The sequence below is a fragment of the Stenella coeruleoalba genome (assembly GCF_951394435.1).
Source record: "Stenella coeruleoalba genome assembly, chromosome: 11".
Classification (NCBI taxonomy): Eukaryota; Metazoa; Chordata; class Mammalia; order Artiodactyla; family Delphinidae; genus Stenella; species Stenella coeruleoalba.
In genome coordinates, this window is record NC_137157.1 from 23,056,885 (window position 1) to 23,076,472 (window position 19,588).

At 39.4% G+C, this 19,588-nt stretch overlaps 1 long non-coding RNA gene across 10 annotated transcripts in view; it reads left to right on the forward strand.

The window, feature by feature from the left end:
- The window catches only part of LOC307193759, a 681,048-nt gene that overhangs the window by 164,520 nt on the left and 496,940 nt on the right, over positions 1–19,588 (forward strand). Inside the window, exon 4 of one of the 10 annotated variants that reach the window (XR_013830398.1) lies at positions 8,799–8,862. The exons of the other annotated variants lie outside the window; for them this stretch is intronic. This is a non-coding gene — a long non-coding RNA (uncharacterized lncRNA). The remainder of the gene's footprint in view (positions 1–8,798; positions 8,863–19,588) is intronic. 10 annotated transcript variants of the gene reach the window in all.

Below are 19,588 nucleotides of genomic sequence, written 5' to 3' on the forward strand. Positions count from 1 at the left end.
TAGAACTTCATAAAAATGGAATCATGCAGTATATACTTCTGTAATTGGCTTCTTTCACTCATGGCATATTTGCAATTCGTCCATGTGTTGTGTGTTTTGTTCTTAATTATCTTTTTTATTGTGAATAGTATCCTATTACGTGAATAGACCACCATTTTGTTTATTCATTCTGCTGATAGACAGTAGATTTTCTCATACACCAGCCCTATCTCCAGCCAGGTGTCTGTTGTTCTGGGACCTTAAACAATCATTCAGTAATCCAAAACCCATTCTCTGACACTGTCTAATAACACCAGCTGCTCACTTCCTGGACTGATTCCTGTTTTATTTCTCAAATTTCTTACCATTACTTGGGATAAAACACTAATGCTACGCATCAGTTCAGTTTTTTCATTTTCTTCTTTGGTCCTTGAGTATCTCAAAATCCAAGTCTTTCTACAATGGTGAATTGTTTTCCAAATTATTCAGTGCTTGGTGCATGGGATAACTGTTAATGGGATCCTTCATATATGATAATCAGTCATAACATTTTAAAAGCATTTACCATGTGTAACTTATTTAATTAAGTACTTAATTTAGATGATGTTATTTAATCCTCACCACAATCCTATGATTACTCCCACTTTACAGATAGGGACACTGAGGCTTAGTTTGATAAGCTCAGAAAGATGATAGATCTAGTAAAATGGGAAGCAGGATTTGAACTCAGGCCATCTCTATATCTTGTATTCTTAAAAGTTGTTTTGCATTGCTGGACAGTAAACTCTACTTTTAGCCTTGTCAGGGCACTTCCATACATTTTGTCAGGGTAGTTGCCTAGGATATCCTTCCTTTGGGGTCAAGACACTAGTTACCTACAGATCATTCTTTCTGTTTCATGGTTCATGGGCTTCTGTGTCTTCTCCAGAAAATGTGGCTCACTGTCTAGGGAGAGCCTCATTTTTGGGCAAAGCTCCTCTGTTCAGAGATCCTTTTCCTTCCCTTTCTTCTTAGGGGTAATCAACTTTGCAGTAAACATGAAGGAAGCCAGAAGGGAGGAATTCAATATCTGTTCTTATAGGCAGGCCCAAGCACTATGCTCTTGGCTTCTAGAAGACCTTTTGGTTATTTAGTGATTATTTTCACAACCCACTTGGGCATTCAGTTAGAGTTTCTTGGATTAATTAAGCGGTGGTAGTTAGCTGGGTCTTTGGCCTCAATGGAGCAGTTGTAGTTGGTTATTTCCAAGTTACCATGATGATGACTTTAAGTCTCTCAGGAATCTTACACAATTTCTTCCTTATACTTTGGGAGTAGCAGAGCTGATTTCCCAGAGAATTTTGGTGCCCTGTTTTTGTGAGTAAAGATAATAAATACGGATGAAGTAGATAAGCCAATCGGCAACTTGTAATTCAAGCTTTCCGAGAGTGTCCATAAACTCGTAGTATAAAAGAAAAAAATCCAGAGTATAGTGAACGGAGAAATATGTTGAGATTTGGTCTGTAGAGCAAGTTTGAAATAGAAGGAAAATGCAGTTGCTGGAATAACTCAGGTCAAATCCAATACTGGAGAGAGACTAAACAAAGAAAGGGAAAATGGTGAAGGGAGAATGGAGAATGGTAAGGAAGAAAGCATATGAAAAACTGGTTTTGACTTTCAAAAGATGAAGGGTGATGATAAAACACACTAAGGTCACTTGGAAAGGGCGTGGATCAGGAAGATTCATCCTGGTTTGGAGAGTCCTGACTCTAAGTGCCTAGTGAGGAATTTAGAAGATGATACTGGAGTTTGACTTATGCCTGCAGAGAACAGCTCAGAGTTTAAACTGAAGAGCTAGAAAGAATGAAAAGCCTCAAGGTAGAATTTAGGTCTGTTCTCTTGTCCAAACTCTTGTTCCACAGAGGCAGATAAATGGAATAATGTACAGTTTCATCTTATAACACCCATTGGGAATCTCTTACCTTTCTGGAAGCTTGAGGGAAACCCCAGTCTGTCTTGAGGCTCAATCATCGTGAAGTATGTGGTAGGTACAGACACATGTCCAGAAGTGGCCTACCCACTAGTTCTTGGTCTCTCAGATGACAGAGTTTCACTAAATGAAAGAGCTGTTTCTCCTCAGGAGCAGTCACCAAAAGGAGAGAGAGAAGGAACGTGTCCCCCTGGGTTGGGAGAGGAGCCAAAGCCCCCTGGTCACTGGGTTTGAGGCAGCAACAGGGCGAGAAGGGAGGGTCCTCTTGATAATGATTTCCTTTCAAGCCTTAGGGGGTGGGTCAGTATAAAAGGCCTCAAAAACTGGTCAGAGAAAAGTCACATGATTGGACTTCACAACTTACACCCTGAAGGTTTGGATGATCCCTTTGTTGAGGGGATTAGGATCCTGAGTGTGCAAGTCCACCTTTTTAGGCCTTATATGCTGTCCCACGAAGAGGGGGAAGCTGCTGGGGAAGTGTATTAGTCAGGGATCTTCAGAGAAGCGGAACCAATAAGAGAAACAGAAATAATAGAAATATATATATAACTCGGCTCATGGAATTGCGGGAGTTGAAAAGTCTAAAGTCTTCAGGACAGGCCAGCAGACTGGAAATTCCAGCAGGAGTTGATATTGCAGTCTTGGGTCTGAAGGCAGTGTAGAGGCAGAATTCCTTCCTCTTCAGGGGACCTCAGTCTTTTCAGGCCTTCAACTGATTAGATGAAGACCACCCACACCATGGAGGGCAATCTGCTTTACTCAATGTCTACTGATTTAAATGTTAATTTAATAATACTTCTATAGCAACATCTAGACTGGTGTGTGAGCAAACAGCTGGGCACCATGGACCAGTAAAGTTGACACAAAATTAGCCATCACAGGGAGGGAGGAAAGATGCTGTCTCAAATTCCTTCTCTTCTTCCTCTCTTCTCCAGCAGCTAAGCAGGATATGAACCTTTATTTGTGGTGGTGGTGGTGGGTCAGGGTTTCCCCAGGGGGTGTTAGTATTCAAGGCTGGGCATTGGTGTCTGAAGCAAAGGGGTGAGACCAGAAACCATAACAGCACAACAGGGAGCCACATGGAACCCATGATGAAAGGGAGAGGGTCTCCTACACACCCACTACAGAGGGGAGGTGAAACCAGAGCGTGGGTTGGGAGGTGGGTAGAGGCTGGGCAGAGTTAGAGCTTCAGAAATAAATCATGTGAGATCCTCTGAGATGGTGATCTGGGCTTTGATTTTCTCCACGGTGGGCCTGCCCCCAGGGACACAGGTCTTGTGGCAGGCCAGAGGATTTTCATAAGGTTTCTTTAAAGTGCTATAATGAAAAGGTTTTGGAAGTATCCATGGGCAATGCATTACTGCCACTCCAGCACCTTAGTTTCCTCACTCAGCTGTGATATACTGAAACAGAATTCTGCCACAACAACGGGATCAATTGATTTTGTTGTTAAGTAGCTTCTAAGAGCATTTTGAAGTCTCAAAAATGCCACCGAAGAAAAGCTCTTCTAATCCCTTTCTCCTCTTTCCAGCTTCCCCTCTCTGTTGGCTGCAGAAATAGATTAACATTTGTTATACCTCCATTGTAAGGAGTTGAGCAAGCAATCGGCATTTTATCTTTGGCATTTGATTGAAGGTAGAAGGCATTTTTCATTTATATTTGTGCCTGAAGGGAAAGGGGAAGCAGATAAAAAGAAGAAAAGGTATTGCTATGATGTACTTCTCCTGTATATAAAAGTTGTAATCTAATGTCGTTCCCTAGCCCTTTTCAATTCGATGAATATTCCTCCATTATCTGACAAAACACTCAGTGCTGGGATATGGTTACCTGATATGTAGGGGAACACTGCAGTGGTAATAAAGTTGTATCAAAAATCCTCTAAAATGTTTATAAATTTGTCCTCATGCTTTATTGTTTACCTTTAATAGAATAATTTGGATTTATGAACTTGCTATTCTAAAATCCACTTTGAAAGATAACTTGGATTACAAGTAAACAATTAAGAGAGACTGCTATTGTAATTTATTTCAGGTTAAAAATGTAGATGTAAATCTTTATTATTCCAATACTAAAGGCAATCAATAACAAATGCATTATGCTGAAACTAAGATAAATAAAAGTTTGTGCACAAGTAACAACCTCTCCTAGAAAACTCATGTATACTAAGTACAAATGAATATTAGATATACTACAATGTAGTAATAATACCTTATACTTATTTAGAGCCTTAGATTTTTTTTACGATATTCTGGTTTATTAATATATATAGGAAACTGATTGACAACCTTGTTAACCCTGTTATTGTAGTACGTCAGGATAATTATTTTAATATCATTTTCACGAAGATTTACTTGGTATTTATTGCAGAGGATCAGTAGCTTATTGTACAAACACATATTAAGACCACAATTAGCTACCCTACCTTCTCACTAGAATTGCTTTGGAGCAATGGACACTCATATACTGCTTATGGAAAACTGTCAGTTGCTTCTTTAAAAAAATTGAAGTATAGTTGATTTACAAGATTATATTAGTTTCAGGTATACAACATACTAATTTGATATTTTTATACGTTATACTCTATAAAAAGATATATGCACCCCCATGTTCATAGTAGCATTACTTACCATAGCCAAGAAATGGAAGCAACCTAAGTGCACATCAACAAATGAGTGGATAAAGAAGATGTGGTGTATATACACAATGGAATATTACTCAGCCATAAAAAAGAATAAAAATTTTGCCATTTGTGACAACATGGATGGACCTGGAGGGTATTATGCCTAGTGAAATAAGTCAGACAGAGAAAGGCAAATACTGTGTGTTTTTATTTATACGTGAAATCTAAAAAAACAAAACAAATGAACAAGTAAAACAAAAACAGATTCACAGATACAGAGAACAAACTAGTGGTTATCAGTGGGGAGAGGAAGTGGGGGAGGGGCAAAGTAGGTGAAGGATTAAGAGGTAAAAACTACTGGGTATAAAATAAATAAGTTACAGCACAAGTGCTGTAAGTGCTATAAGTTATAGCACAGGGAATATAGTTGATATTTTATAATAACTTTGTAAAAATTCTTAGATATTATAAGTACACTCAACCAGAATGCTCACTTAGAGTATTTTTTTCCAGTTGAGTGATCTTCTCACCTCTGGGTTTTCATAGATGGAGAAAACCTTCTTATGTACTCTGAGGATTAAGTTTCAGATCATGGAAATGAGATGGAAAATGAAAATCAAAGACTTGACTTACCACCTTTTTAAAAGTGTTCTTCTTCAGAAAATTTATTGGAGGAAATCAGGAAGACTATTTTCCTTGAATGTTTTCCATATTTCCATTTTTTGACATCAACTAGTGGCATGGGAGGAGTCGAGAAGACATTAATCAGATTTGCCTGAGGCACATTGATCTGGAGGCAGCTATGGTGTTGGACTGGGAAGGGAAACTTATAAGAAAATCTAGATTCCAAGCAGCTTTGCCAGTCAATGCCAAGTAACGTTTGTAAGGCAAAATGGAAGAGCAATTTCTAAAGATAAAGGAAGATTGCCACAGTTGCAGGGAGTGACCAGAAAAGTGGTAACCAAAGGATTATGTATTCTGCCTCCCCCATCTTAGAGTCAAAATGAGAAGAATTTGCAGGAATTATTCAAGAAAGACACACACATATATATTAAACATAAAAATATTTTTATTATTATAAAAGCAATCAGTGTTTATTATGGAAAGTTAGGAAGTACAAATTCATCAAAAGAAAATTAAAAATTCCTAAACCCATCACTCAGAAATAATTTTACTTTTTTTCTTTATATCTGTGTATCATATATGTAATAAGTGAGAACAAATAATTATTTTGAAGCTAGTGGTAGAGTTTCTTTTATGGAGAGAATAATTTTTGCCTGAGAAAAGTATATGATGGAAAAAAGAAACGAAATTGAGTTATTTGTAGTGAGGTGGGTGGACCTAGAATCTGTCATACAGAGTGAAGTAAGTCAGAAAGAGGAAAACAAATACCATATGCAAACACATATATATGGAATCTAAAAAAAAAAAAGGTTCTGAAGAACCTAGGGGCAGGACAGAAGTAAAGACACAGACGTAGAGAATGGACTTGAGGACACGGGGAGGGGGAAGGGTAAGCTGGGACGAAGTGAGAGAGTGGCAGTGACATATATACACTACCAAATGTAAAATAGATAGCTAGTGGGAAGTAGCCACATAGCACAGGGAGATCAGCTTGGTGCTTTGTGACCACCTAGAGGGGTGGGATAGGGAGGGTGGGAAGGAGACGCAAGAAGGAGAGGATATGGAGATATATATATACGTATAGCTGTTTCACTTTCTTATACAGCAGAAACTAACACACCATTGTAAAGCAATTATACTCCAATGAAGATGTTAAAAAAAAAAAGTATATGATGGATTTGCCAGGTATGAAAGAGGATGCCAAAGGATTGGGCTTTGTGGAGAATATTGCTGTGCTCACCAATATCCTGCTTTTGCCTTCTGGATACCCTAGCAGTTAGGAAGGCCACGTGACTAATTCTGACCAGTGGGCTGTGAGTAAAATGAAGTATGCATGTGTGTGTGTGTGTGTGCATGTATGTGTGAGATGTGTCATTTCCAAAACAAAAAACAGGGAGTAAGATCTCCATGTACTTTATTTTCAGTGATGTGTTAAAGCTGATACGTGTATCTCTTCCTAATTCTGTGTTCAGTGACTTTATATTGGTAGTTAGAAATTGGTCGTGATGGGAATATTTTTGATGATGTTTAGCCATTTTAATGTTCATCATGATGATCATCAAAGCATGATGATGTTTGGCCAGATCTTTGTGCATGTCCCTATTCATTCCTTAAGAGTAATTTCCTAGAAGTAAAAATGTGGGATAAAAGGGTATGAAAATTTTTTAAGTTTTGCATGTTTTGTTAAGCTGCTCACCAGAAAGGTCATTTTATTTGCTCAACAGCAAAGTCCTATTGTGGATATATTCAGTTTGACCAAATGCAATATTGTTAGTGTTTATCTTTTATAGTTCGGCAAAAGCTTACTGAAAGTTCTATGTGGATGCAGCATAGAGAACAGATAGATTTAATTATTCAAAAAAATATCTTGGGGGCTCATAAGGGTAGAATCCTGTGTATAATGTAGCCACAAGTACCTTTTCAAAATTAACATCCTCTTATACCTCTCTCCCCTTACATGCCCTCCCCCCTTTCTTAGGATGACTTTCTATGCTTAGGATCAGAATCTAGTGAGGATTAAGGGGTGGGGGGAGGAAGAGAGAGTGGAAGTAGAAAAAGAAGTATATAATGTGTTTGTGTCCATATGCTAAAACCATCTGGAAGGATAGCTGCTGAATTATATTCCCCGATTTTAAAGCATATTCTCTTTTGTTCCTGTTGGCTTTAGTAACGACATCATTTTGGGGGCTAGGATAAAACCCAACGCTTTGCAATGGGAAAGAACACAGAAGCATCAACAATTTTTATTCCAAGGTTGTATGTAAAGAATGAGTTAGATTCTTTTCCCATACAGGCCATTATAGAGTATTGAGTAGAGTCTAAAAAAAAAACAAAAACGAGTGGCTACATGTATATGTATAACTGATTCACTTTGCTGTACACCTGAAACTAATACAACATTGTAAATCAACTATACTCCTATAAAAATTAAAAACAAAAAAATCTTCAGACAAAAACAAACCCAAAAAACGGTATAAAGATTTTGATTTTTCCTGAGAAGAATTAGAATAGTCATTGAATGCTTCCTGGAGTAGAAAAGTTTCATAGATCAGATCATGCTTCAAAATATGTTCACTTTCTCCCCTACCCCTGACCTTCAAGTTGGATGGAATGTGCTCCCTGGCCTCTTGATTTTGAGTCTGGCTAAACCACTGCTTTGGCCAGTGGTCTGGCTAAACCACTGCTTTGGCCAGTGGTTTTTAGCACAGGTGATCCAAAGAGAAGTGAAAATGAGCTCCTGACTCTCATCATGAGAAGAGCATGTCTTTGCTAACCCCTGATTTAAGGAGCATGAGAGATGTGTGGTACAGAACCAAATCCAGCCTGCAACTGGGAGGCAAGCCCAGCTGGTAGAGCCTGAATCAACCAAACCCTAGTGGACTGGCAAATGCACAAGAGACAAATAAATACTCACAGGTATGGACTGAAAAAGAAAAGAACAAATTAGCCTGGTGCCCAAAGCTCTCCAGAGTTTCCCCCCATTTACTGTATAGAAATAAATGCAAGGTGATTAGAGTAAACCAAGCACAGTCTTCACGCTGCATTTGGAAAGTCTGAAATTAAAGTTCAAAATTTGTCCTTATTGTACTTAAAATGTGAGAGATGAAGAGATAGAAGAATAGAGTTTGATGAGGAAAGGAAATTTCAGACCTAAATGTTTGGGGTCAGTACATAAATAGAATGGGTAATTTCATTCAATGTAAAAGGAAAACAAGATCCTTTTGTCCCAAATAAGTAACTGATGCATCTATTCCAGAACTTGCAATTCTTCACTTTTAGTGAAGAACTCATAGTTCAGTCTTGTCTTTGTCCCTACCTGCCGCGTACTCCATATACTCCAGCCATGCTGAATCGTTTGAAGTTCCCCAATACATGGTTTTTCTCTTGAACCTTGATCTTTGCAGTGTGCGTTTTCCTCTGCCTAGAATCTACTGCCCCTCTCTTTTCAGTGCTTGTGCTTATAGTTTCAGCTTAGACGTAATCTTCTTCTAAAGCTCTGAGTCCTCTGAGTAAGTTAGGTGCTTCTCTCCCATGCTTCTATCATGTTTGGTGTTTATCACACAGTATTATGATTTCCTGTCTCCTTATTTTTTTCCCTTGCACTAGGCTGGGAGCTGCTGCAGCGTGAAGACTGTGCTTGGTTTACTCTAATCACCTTGAGTGACATTCGGTGAGCTCTCAGCAAATCTAAGTGAATAAACAATTTAAAAATAACAAATAAACGTAAGAAGTCTTGTGAGTCTTTGGGTTTACTATATAAGTTCAAGTCAATTAGGACAGATTTTCTGAGGACCTGCTTTGTGCCTGTAGCTTTACTAAGTGCCCTGGATAAAATAAAAATGAATACCTTTTAGGTCTTAAGAGGTTTACCTTCCACTGAGGAATTTACAATCAGTGATTCTGATGATTATCCAGTCTCCTGAACAATAGAACAGTTGCAGGAGAGGAAGTGGCAAACATTTGGAGGGTTTGTTATTTTTTGTAGATTCCAGGAGCTAAATAAATAAAAGAAGTATCAAAAGTTTTAAATGTAAAGTTGTAGGTAAAGAAGGATTTGACCATTTAAAATATAATTATACAAATCCTAGATTACTAACATATAGATAATAGTGTGGTTTGTCCTTGTGAAGATATCTAGGCTTCTAAATGGTCATAAAATTACAATTTAACTTTCCCAACAAAGTCTGTTATCAGTTCCTGTTTCATGTTAGTTTTCTGTGTTTGCAAAATTCAATAGAAGCTGTCTTAAGTGTTTTCCTCCTTATTAAACAGTTTTCTAAAATCCATAATTCAGCGAGACAGTTAAGTAGTTGCATTTATTTCTATACAATTAAGCTCTGAAAAGCTGACTGTGAATTCAGTGGGGCATTCTTGCGCTAGTCAGTTTTTGTTATCAGCTACACAACATGAAAGAAGATTGTGTTCTCTGCTAATGGAAGAGACTGAAGGAGAATAAAGACCCTAAGTATTTTGAAACACTGGTTTGAATTGCAGCCTTGAGATCTAAAAGTGAAGAACTGCAAGTTCTGGAATAGATGCATCAGTTACTTATTTGGGACAAAAGGATCTGTTTTCCTTTTACATTGAGTGAAATTACCCATTCTATTTATGTACTGACCCCAAACATTTAGGTCTGAAAGTTCCTTTCCTCATCAAACTCTATTCTTCTATCTCTTCATCTCTCACATTTTAAGTACAGTAAGGACAAATTCTGAACTTTAATTTCAGACTTTCCAAAATATGTCATTAGGAAGTTCTTTTGTTTCAAGAGAGATCTGAGGATAAGAAGAGACTTTCTGTTTCAGAAGGGTCTTCCAATGGCAGTATCTTCAGTTTGGCTCCTCCGAAGACATTTAGTCCAAAATGTACCTTGTGATCTGAAGCAGAGATGAAACAGATCACAGATGCAGTATGATTTTCTATGCTGTTTTCATGTGTTTTGACATTCTTTAATAATGTTAGTCTGTAAATGAATTTTGTTAACATAGGGCAGTGAAAAGTGTCTTACAGGTGATTTCATTTTAAGAATTTTTTTTTTTTTTTTTTTTGCTCTTATGACTTTTTGATCCAGAGTGCCTTTCATTTGGCAATAAGTATAGACTATAGCAATTGGAAAAGCCCAAACAAACAAAGCAAAACTCTTCCAGCAAAATCTACTTTTTTCCACTTACATGCTTTGGAAGAATTTGATGCAGGTCAAATCCCATTAAAGAGAATGGAGATTTGAGTTGTGATGATATTTGTCAAAACAGAATTTGACATACCTCTCTAACCAATCTGGTATCAATGGAATTATTCTCTTTTGACTCAACTCATAGGAAATTAATTCCAAATGCTTTTCAGCATATTTGGTGTTTTTCCCTGGGCTAATTGCACTCTTCAGAAGTTTTCCTGTAATTGCCTTCAAAAATCTCATTTTCAAATTACATGGCAAATTCACCTACATAAGGACCATGAGAAGTACTCCAAGAAGCAGCATCAGTTAAGCTCATTTTCTACATTTCTACCGTATAAGCTGAAACACTGATGATACGGAAGAAATGACCACTATAACTTGACTTTTAATGACAGCCCCATCACTATTCATATTTACTTTAGAGGAAATTAGTTGTAATGTTTCAGTGCTTTAGGTCTCAAATTTAAGTTCTGAGAGGTGGGTTGATGTAGTGGAGTTAGCTAGAGCTGGGTTCAAAGTTTAGTCCCAATGCTGGATGTGCTACCTTGGGCAACTTAAACTTTCTGAGCCCTGGGTTCTTTTTCATTATGAGAATGGGTATAATAATAACCACATCACGGAGTTGTCATGAAATTAATTTTGATTGCATATGGAAGGTACCCAGCCCTGTAGCTGGCACATGTAAGTGATCAACAAATTCTAGTTCTCCCTCTTTACCACCTACCTCGCTCTTCCCTCTCTTGCCCTTCCTGATTAAACTGGAACCCTATGTGTTTTCCAAAGTATCCCATGAGAATGCTGAGATTTGAAGGACTATAAAAGACTTCACTGTCCCCAGTACCTGCCTGGCATAGTCTCTGAATTTTCTGATTTTTAGAAATTAGTTTTTGACAGGAGAGTTAAAGACTTAGTCCTCTGCTCAAAAACACAGAAAGGTTAAAATGTTAGCTGGCATGCATAAATGGAAACATTTACCATAAGCCCACAGTCCCAGTTTCGTCTTTATCTGATTATTAGTAGCATCATTCCTTTCACCCTCAAAAGTGTCCTGATTTGGCTGATAACATTATGCAGTCACCCAAGTTCCATGATAAGAGGTCCGTTTCTTGTTCACTGCTGTATCTGCATTGTTTAGCATATAGCCTGGTCCATGGTTGATGCTCAATATATTTGTTGTATAAATGATTCTATATCTGTTTTCTTAATACTTAATGCAATAGTATTGATTATAAAAGTAGGACATATTACTTATGGAAATTTGGAAACTTCTGAAAATGAAAAGAAGAAAATAAAAAAATTACATGATTATTAATCCCGCAGGATCAATTGCTTTATCACATAATTAACTGTTTCTTGGAAAACAGAGGAGGGTATCTCAAGGGTATTTATGGCAAGGAGGGGCTGGCATATAAAACATGCCCATCACCGTGTCTGCCATGCTCAGAGCCCCCCTCTAAATGGGCAGGCCTAGATTGCTCTGTTTTATACAGTGGGACTCTGCCCTACTGGCTGGGGCTGGCTGTATAAGGAGTGGGCTTTGATCCAAGAATAGTCAAACCAGAGACTGGCCAGCTCATGACCTGGTGCAAAAGAATGAAGCAGGGCTCATCATATTCCCTCTTTTGAAGGTGGACTAGAAAATACAGTTAGCAGCGGTCTCTGAAGAAGAAGGAGTCTATAAAGAGAAGCTGTGAGGTAAGATAGGGCCATGAAGCTTCCCAGCAGGCTGAAGTTATAAAGCAAAGGCTATGAGGGAGCAGAATCTTTGAAGTAGAGGAAAGTTATGCAGAGTAGACGGAAAGAATAAACCAGTTAGTATAGAGAGGAGAATGGAGCAGGACACAGAGAGGGACAGAGGCACCACCAGAGACAGACTGTGAAGACGCTGAGAGAAGCAGAGAGACAGAGAGCATCTGATCCCTAGCCTGTCTTGGTTCTCAGAAGTTTCTATGGCCCTGGACACGTTCATGCGTATCTCTCTGGTAATTCACTCTTTCTTAGGGTGGCCTGAGTGCTCTGTTCTTTGCAATCCAAAGAATCTGTTTGGAGCAAGAGACCCATTACAACAGTGGGGTGTATGCTGAATGTGGGGTGCCATGCAGGATCAAGGTTTCAGTTAGATGATGAGGATGCAGGAGATCTCAGAGAACCAGATTGAAGGAATTACCTCTGGACCTCTTAGAAACTGGAAAACTGTCAGATATCTACTTTCCGCATTTTCCTTTCCCTCTGGGATTGCATGATCTCTCACCTTTGCTACTCTCTGCATATCTTTGTTCTTTTCCACGCCAGCTTCCTTCCTCAGGCTCCCCTGAAACTCTGGCTTGCATGTGACTCAAGGTTGTTTTGGCATTGATTCTGGTCCCATTCTGTATGATGTTAGAGATTTAGTGCCCAGCACTATCTGACCAGCTGCAATCAGTGTGTCTTTTATTTTAAATTCTCAAGAGAGAGAATCAGATGGTCGCTGCTCAGCTGCTGGGTTGGCTGTGCTTGAGTCTGATGTTCCTCTGAGATCCAGTGATGTGTGGCAAAGGTATGTGAGGCTACATAGCTCCCTGCACCATCAGCTGGGGCTATGGGTGTTGATTTTCTGATTAGTGGGGAAGGGGTAGGGCAAATTGAGCAATATACATGCTGCATCTTGGTTCTGCCCTGCCATTTAACTTGGATCTTTATTCCTAGTGCAAACCTACTATTGGGTTTCAGAAGTTTCAGACCCCAGCTATCATGACTCCCAGTTTCTAGGGACACTTCCTCATTTCTGCCAATGCCTTGGCTCACCTCCTTCCAGATGCCTTTTCTGTCTATCCCTGGAGCTGTCCACACTCCCAGTTCTGACAGTTTGCATTCTTACCAGTTTTGCCCCAGGGGTCAGGTCTTAAACCCACACCTCTGGTTGCCAATCTTTGCCTTTGTTCAGATCTTGAAGTGCTATAAATGCCCACTCTGTCCGTACGGAGAGAAGGCTGTACTCCATAGAGGCTAGAATGAAGAAATAGCTAAAAAAAAATTACACAGTCTTGAATACTGACAGATTCAGCCTGAGGGCGCCAATCGTGTAAATTCTTCCTGCAGCAATGTGACAATCTCTTAGCAACTCTGAGCTCCTCTGTTTTCAGTTTAACAGCAACAGGGCAGCAGACCACGGGGGAACTCATTTCATCCCATAGAGTGTGTTCACCAAAGCCATCTCGGCTTAGCTGTCTGTCTGAATCAGCATATCCTGATGAAGGGCGACTTGGCCCTCTTTCCAAAAGGTCTCAGTGGGAGTGACAAGAGAGATGTGAGGATGTGCAGCCTTTGGGAACTACCCACATGACCAGCTGAGGCTCTGGGCTACACTCTGTCCACAGAAGCCCGTGTCATTTGTTGTAACTGCTCCTTCCGGGTCCAGCATCTTGTTTGTTCCTTCTCGGGTAGAGAGAACTTCATGGTCATCATCTCTGTGATGCCTTTGCATTTGCATTCATGCCATTTTTATCTGACACCACAGATTCTATGGCTGTAGTCCTCTCATGGTTGTGTGGCCAGAAAAGATTATATTCGAGAACTTGAAAGCTCCATGGAGCCATCTCCATGAAGGAGGAAAGAAATTCAGATCAGAAATCAAAGGCTTATCTTGTAGTGAATGCAGGTTGTATTTTATTTAGAGAACAAAAGGAAAGCATTGGACTGGGAGTGGAGGGAAAGATGTGGGGTATGTGTAGGCATGTGTTTTTTTTGTGGCTATGTCCCAAGTGACTACGTACTTGGTCTTTAGCACAAATTGTTGACTTTTATGTTTTCCCATTCCTCAAGCAGTATTAGAAAATAATCAGGAACAACAAAATCCTATATATATATATATATATATATTTTTTTTTTTTGCCTCCAGATCTTCTTAGTAGATGGGCCGCTGCATGGGAGTATGTCAGGTACTTTCTAAAGCTGTGTCACTCTTTCAGGCAACTGAGGGGCCATTTAGTAAATTAGTCCTTGGAACGGGTACCCATACAAGTTGTTGGCAAGGGTGAAATGTACAAAATGACCCCCTGGTCACCTGAAAGAGCTAATGAGTCCTTAAAGGATTCTTGGAGAGTTTCCCAAGTGAAAAACAAATATGGCTCTCCAAATATCAATTCTACAGTATGTATTGTGTAGAGGTAAGAGGCAGGCAGGGTTCTTGGTTACACAAGGGAGCTTCTGATCCTGGAGCATTGCAGCGAAATCATGATCCCAATGATGGGGTTCTGAGAAGTGTTTCTTCCTACAGAGCCCAGTGAAGAATGATTAGAATCACCTGTGTAGTCAGCCAAATAGAGACCTGGTCAGCAAAAGCTGAGCTGGAGTCTTGGTGATGTAGGGTAGATACCAATGTAACGATTGTCTTTTTAAAAAAGATAATCTCTATAAACCACCATTTGGAGAACTAAGGGAAGGATTTTAATTCCTAGGTTGGTGCAGAAGTAACTAGAAAGTCATTAGCAAGCTATGACCATCATCTTTTAAAATTTCTCTATTTATTGGAGAAATCAAATATTTTTCCGGATAAAAGACTGCTAGATACCTACTCAGTATCCACTACCTCTGCCTTTTTTGGATTATAAAACCCTGATTTTATTAGAGCAGCATCGTGCTTCACTGAAATATGCTGGATTTCTCAGCCTCCCGGGAAGATGGGAGGGGTATATGACTAAATTCTAGCTAGTGAGATATAAGAGGAAGTTATTGGGTGAGTCTTCTGGTAAAACTCCTTAAAAAGGGACAGTGGCTCATCTGGTATGCTCCCTTTGTTCCTTGTCTTTTCCCTTCTTCCTACCTGGAATGAGAAAATGCTGGCTGGAGTTCTAGTAGCCACTTCGTGTATACGAGGCAGCCTCATATTGTGACAGGAAGGAAGTCACAAGTCAGAAGGTAGAAGGCAGAGAAGAGAGAGAGAGGGTCTATGATTAGGTCACGGAGCCATTGTATCACTCCTAATTTGTTTAACCCCTGCTTTTTATGTCTCTGCTATTCACAGTTGAACACATTTTCTAACTGATGTAATATTCAAGACTGGAATCCCACGTCTTCTACTCTTAAATAGAAGTTATTTTGTTCACACAACAGGAATATCAATAGGGAATAAGATTCTAAAACTCAGCCAGCCCATCCATATGGATGGTCACCATATGGCCTTTCCTTGCTGCCAAAGCCAGTCTGACTAAGAGACACAGGGAAGAAATGGCAAGTGCAAAGTCATTCTAATGACATTCTAGAATGTATGAAATGAAGGCAACCTGAACAACCTTGAGATACCATAGAAATATCGTTTCTGAGGTATGAAAAAGAAAAATACTTTATAGTACATATCAACCAATATGAAGAGAGCAACTTCAAAGCATCATACTGGTCAGCCACTTTAATTTGTATTTGAATTATTCATCAAATCCACTGTGTAGTAGATCACTTTGGTTAAATTATGTCCATTTTTATCCTTAATATATGTTGGTTTTACACGTACATATTCAGAGATGCACAAGAGCTGAGTACATTCTCTCTCCATTTCCAATCTCCCAACATAATACCACCCCCTGCCTCCTCATTTGCTTCTATATTCTGCTTCCAGAAGCCTCCACAATGCATAATAATGCCTCCTATTTATTAGCTGTATAAGGCATTTCACTCTATGACTTAGGTATTTTTATCCTTACTTCACAGTAATTGGGGTTCAGAGATTATATGGGCAATAATAAATGATAGAACTGGGATTCAAATCCAGTCTGTGTAACCAAAATGCATTATTTAAACCACTCTATTAATTCAACAAACATTTGTTGAGCACTGTGTGCTAGGATTATTCCAGGTCTCAAGGATAAAAAAGGGAAGAGAAATTGCAACAGTTCTCTGCCCTTCTGAAGAGTCTTTTCTTTTTAAAATTTTTATAGGAGTATAGCTGATTTATAGTGTTGTGTTAGTTTCAGGTGTACAGCAAAGTGAATATGTTCTAAATATACATATATCCACTCTTTTTTAGATTCTTTTCCTAGATAGGCCATTGGAAAGTACTGAGTAGAGTTCCCTGTGCTATACAGTAGGTCCTTATCAGTTATCTATTTTATATATAGTAGTGTGTATATGCCAATCCCAGTCTTCCAGTTTATCTCTCCCCGCCCTTACCCTCTGGTAACCGTAAGTTTATTTTCTACTCTGTAACTCTATTTCTGTTTTGTAGGTAAGTTCATTTGTACCCTTCTTTTTTAGATTCCATATATAAGTGATATCATATATTTCTCTTTCTCTGTCTGACTTACGTCACTCAGGATGACAATCTCTAGGTCCATCCATGTTGCTGCAAATGGCACTATTTCATTCTTTTTTATGGCTGAGAAATATTCCATTGTATATATGTACTACATGTTATTTATCCATTCTTCTGTTGATGGACATTTAGGTTGCTTCTGTGTCCTGGCTATTGTAAATAATGTTGCAGTGAACATTAAGGTGCATGTATCTTTTCGAATTAAGTTCTAGTGGAGAATTAAAACAATAAACATGATAAGTAAATTATGTGATATAAGTGAGTTATGTATAAGTAAGAAGGTGATGGAGCAGGGTAAGAGAGAGCAGGCACATACTGGGGACAAGCAGGGGACAAGTGTCAGTATTCAATATGAGGGTCACAGAAGACCTCCCTGACAAGGTGGTGCTTGAGCAAAAATTTGAAGAAGGTGATGGTATAGGCCATGTGGATATCTGCTGAGAGGAGATATCCACATGGCCTATACCATGTGGCTGAAGGAACAGCTGGTGCAAAGGCCCTGGGGTAGGAGCATGCTTATCATGTTTGAGAGACAGTGAGGAGCTAAGAGTGGGGTCCAGAGGTGGGGATAGTAATTAGAAATGAGGTCTGAGAGGGAATGGAAGGCCACACATACGGTAGTGAAGACTTTGGTTTTTTTTTTTTTTCTTGCGGTACGCCTGCCTCTCACCGTTGTGGCCTCTCCCGTTGCGGAGCACAGGCTCCGGACGCGCAGGCTCAGTGGCCATGGCTCACGGGCCCAGCTGCTCCGTGGCATGTGGGATCTTCCCAGACCGGGGCATGAACCCGTGTCCCCTGCATTGGCAGGCAGACTCTCAACCACTGCGCCACCAGGGAAGCCTGAAGACTTTGGTTTTTAGTCTGAGGGAAATAGGGACCATTTGAACTGAGGAATGTTGTGACCTGACATTTTTCAAAGGATCACCCTGGCTGCTGTGTTGAGAATAGACTGAGGTAGGGACCTACCTGGTAGCGCAGTGGTTAAGACTCTGCTCTCCCAATGCAGGGGGCCTGGGTTCAACCCCTGGTCAGGGAACTAGATCCCACATGCATGCCGTCACTAAGAGTTCTCATGCCACAACTAAGGAGCCAGTGAGCTGCAACTAAGGGGGCTGCCTGCTGCAACTAAGGAGCCCACGTGCTGCAACTAAGGAGCCCATTAGGCACAACTAAGTAGCCTGCCTGCTGCAACTAAGACCTGGTGCAACTAACTAACTAAATAAATAAGTAAATAAAATATAAAAAAAAACCCCAAAATATTTTTTAAAAAAGAATAGACTGAGGTAAAAATGCAGGGACTTCAGTTATGAGGCTTCTGCACTATGTTCTCTTGCTTCATAGGTTTTAGAGAATATTGTCAGGAGAGGGACTTCTGCCTTTCTTGTTCTTTATAATCCTTTTCAATGAAAGAGGGTTAGTAACAGGGTGGTGAGGATAGTAGTAGATAAAGGCCTCAGCACTGGCAAGGGGCTGTGGGGGGATTTCAGCTGTCTCCCCATCTTCTTTCCCCTCCTGGGGGAATGTGCAGATGGGGACAGGCACTGTTGGAACGAATGTCTTTGGAAGTCCTACAAGGGAAACTTCCCAGGACCAAAGTTCTCAGTACTTATTTTCTCTAATTCATTAATTCAACAAATATTTGTGCAGTCATTGTATAGCTTAAATTAGTGGGGGAAACAGACAATAATCATTAAGCATCATAAATATGCAAATTATATGTGTTGGATCGTGACAAGAATTACAGAAAAAAATGTAGGACAAGGTTAGTGGGAGTTCCGGGGTATCGTGGGGCTGATGGAGGGTGGAGGGCAGGTTGCAGTATTAATGGAGGGGTCGAGGTAGGCTTCATTGAGAAGATATTGGGGTTTGGTGGCCAACAGGCCTTGATAATTTCATAACATTAACTAGAGACATTCTGCCATCACTTTTCCTTTTATACCATACCTCCCACTGGTAAAGAAGATAAGTCAACTGACATTGGTTCCTTCTCTGCACCTGAACTAAGAGGGCTGCTGGTGATCTGCTCTTATGTTCTTCACTATCAGCACTTCAATCCTGTTTACTACTTTGACCCTTGTAAAATCGAGATAGGCTCCGTCTAACAAAATGTGAGCAACCCCTATTCCAGCCAGATTGTTTTTCTGGGAAAACTGCTTGCTTCTTATCATTTACATATATTGTTTCCATGTCATTGAAGGGACCTCTGAGATTGGGTTTGCATTGGCCGGTTCTATACGATAGGATGGTAAAATATGATATATAGGTAATGAAAACATTCATTGATTAATTTGTTCTTCTCCCTTTCCTTTCTATTCATAAATTCCTGATAATGAAGCAATTGATCACATTGTCAAAGGTTCTTTAAATTTGGTCTTAAGATGATGGAGGAAAGGAAATCTGCACTGTTATGGTGGAATCAGCTGTGTAATGGCCATTACTGTCTAATTAGTCACTTTTTGTCTAAATGGAGTGATTTAATAATTTTGAACAGATGTTGTGACTAAAGCATGAACTCTACATAATATTTACAATAGTACTCTAATGTAGACATCATCTGAAAGAGTCTAATTCAGAACTTTTTGAAGTGTATCGTGTGGAACAGCTAGTCCCACTGTTGATGTCTTCAAAAAAATAAAAAGGGATTCAGTGGTCAAATAATTTTGGGAAGTGCTACATGCTACACTTCTCTCTTGGAGATTCTTGATGTGCATTGGTCTTTTAATAGCTGTGAGAACTTTTCAATAAACAAACATTTTATTTTTGATTAACTCTGTTTCCCAAACTCATTTGATTACTGAATCTATTTGTCATATAGATTCATATATCAATTAAATCCTACAGAGCTACCAATTTACAGGATGTACTCTGGGAAAAGCTGATGTGGCTGATGTTAAATTTCTTAGAAGAATGAACAGAATTGCTTGTTAATGTTTATTG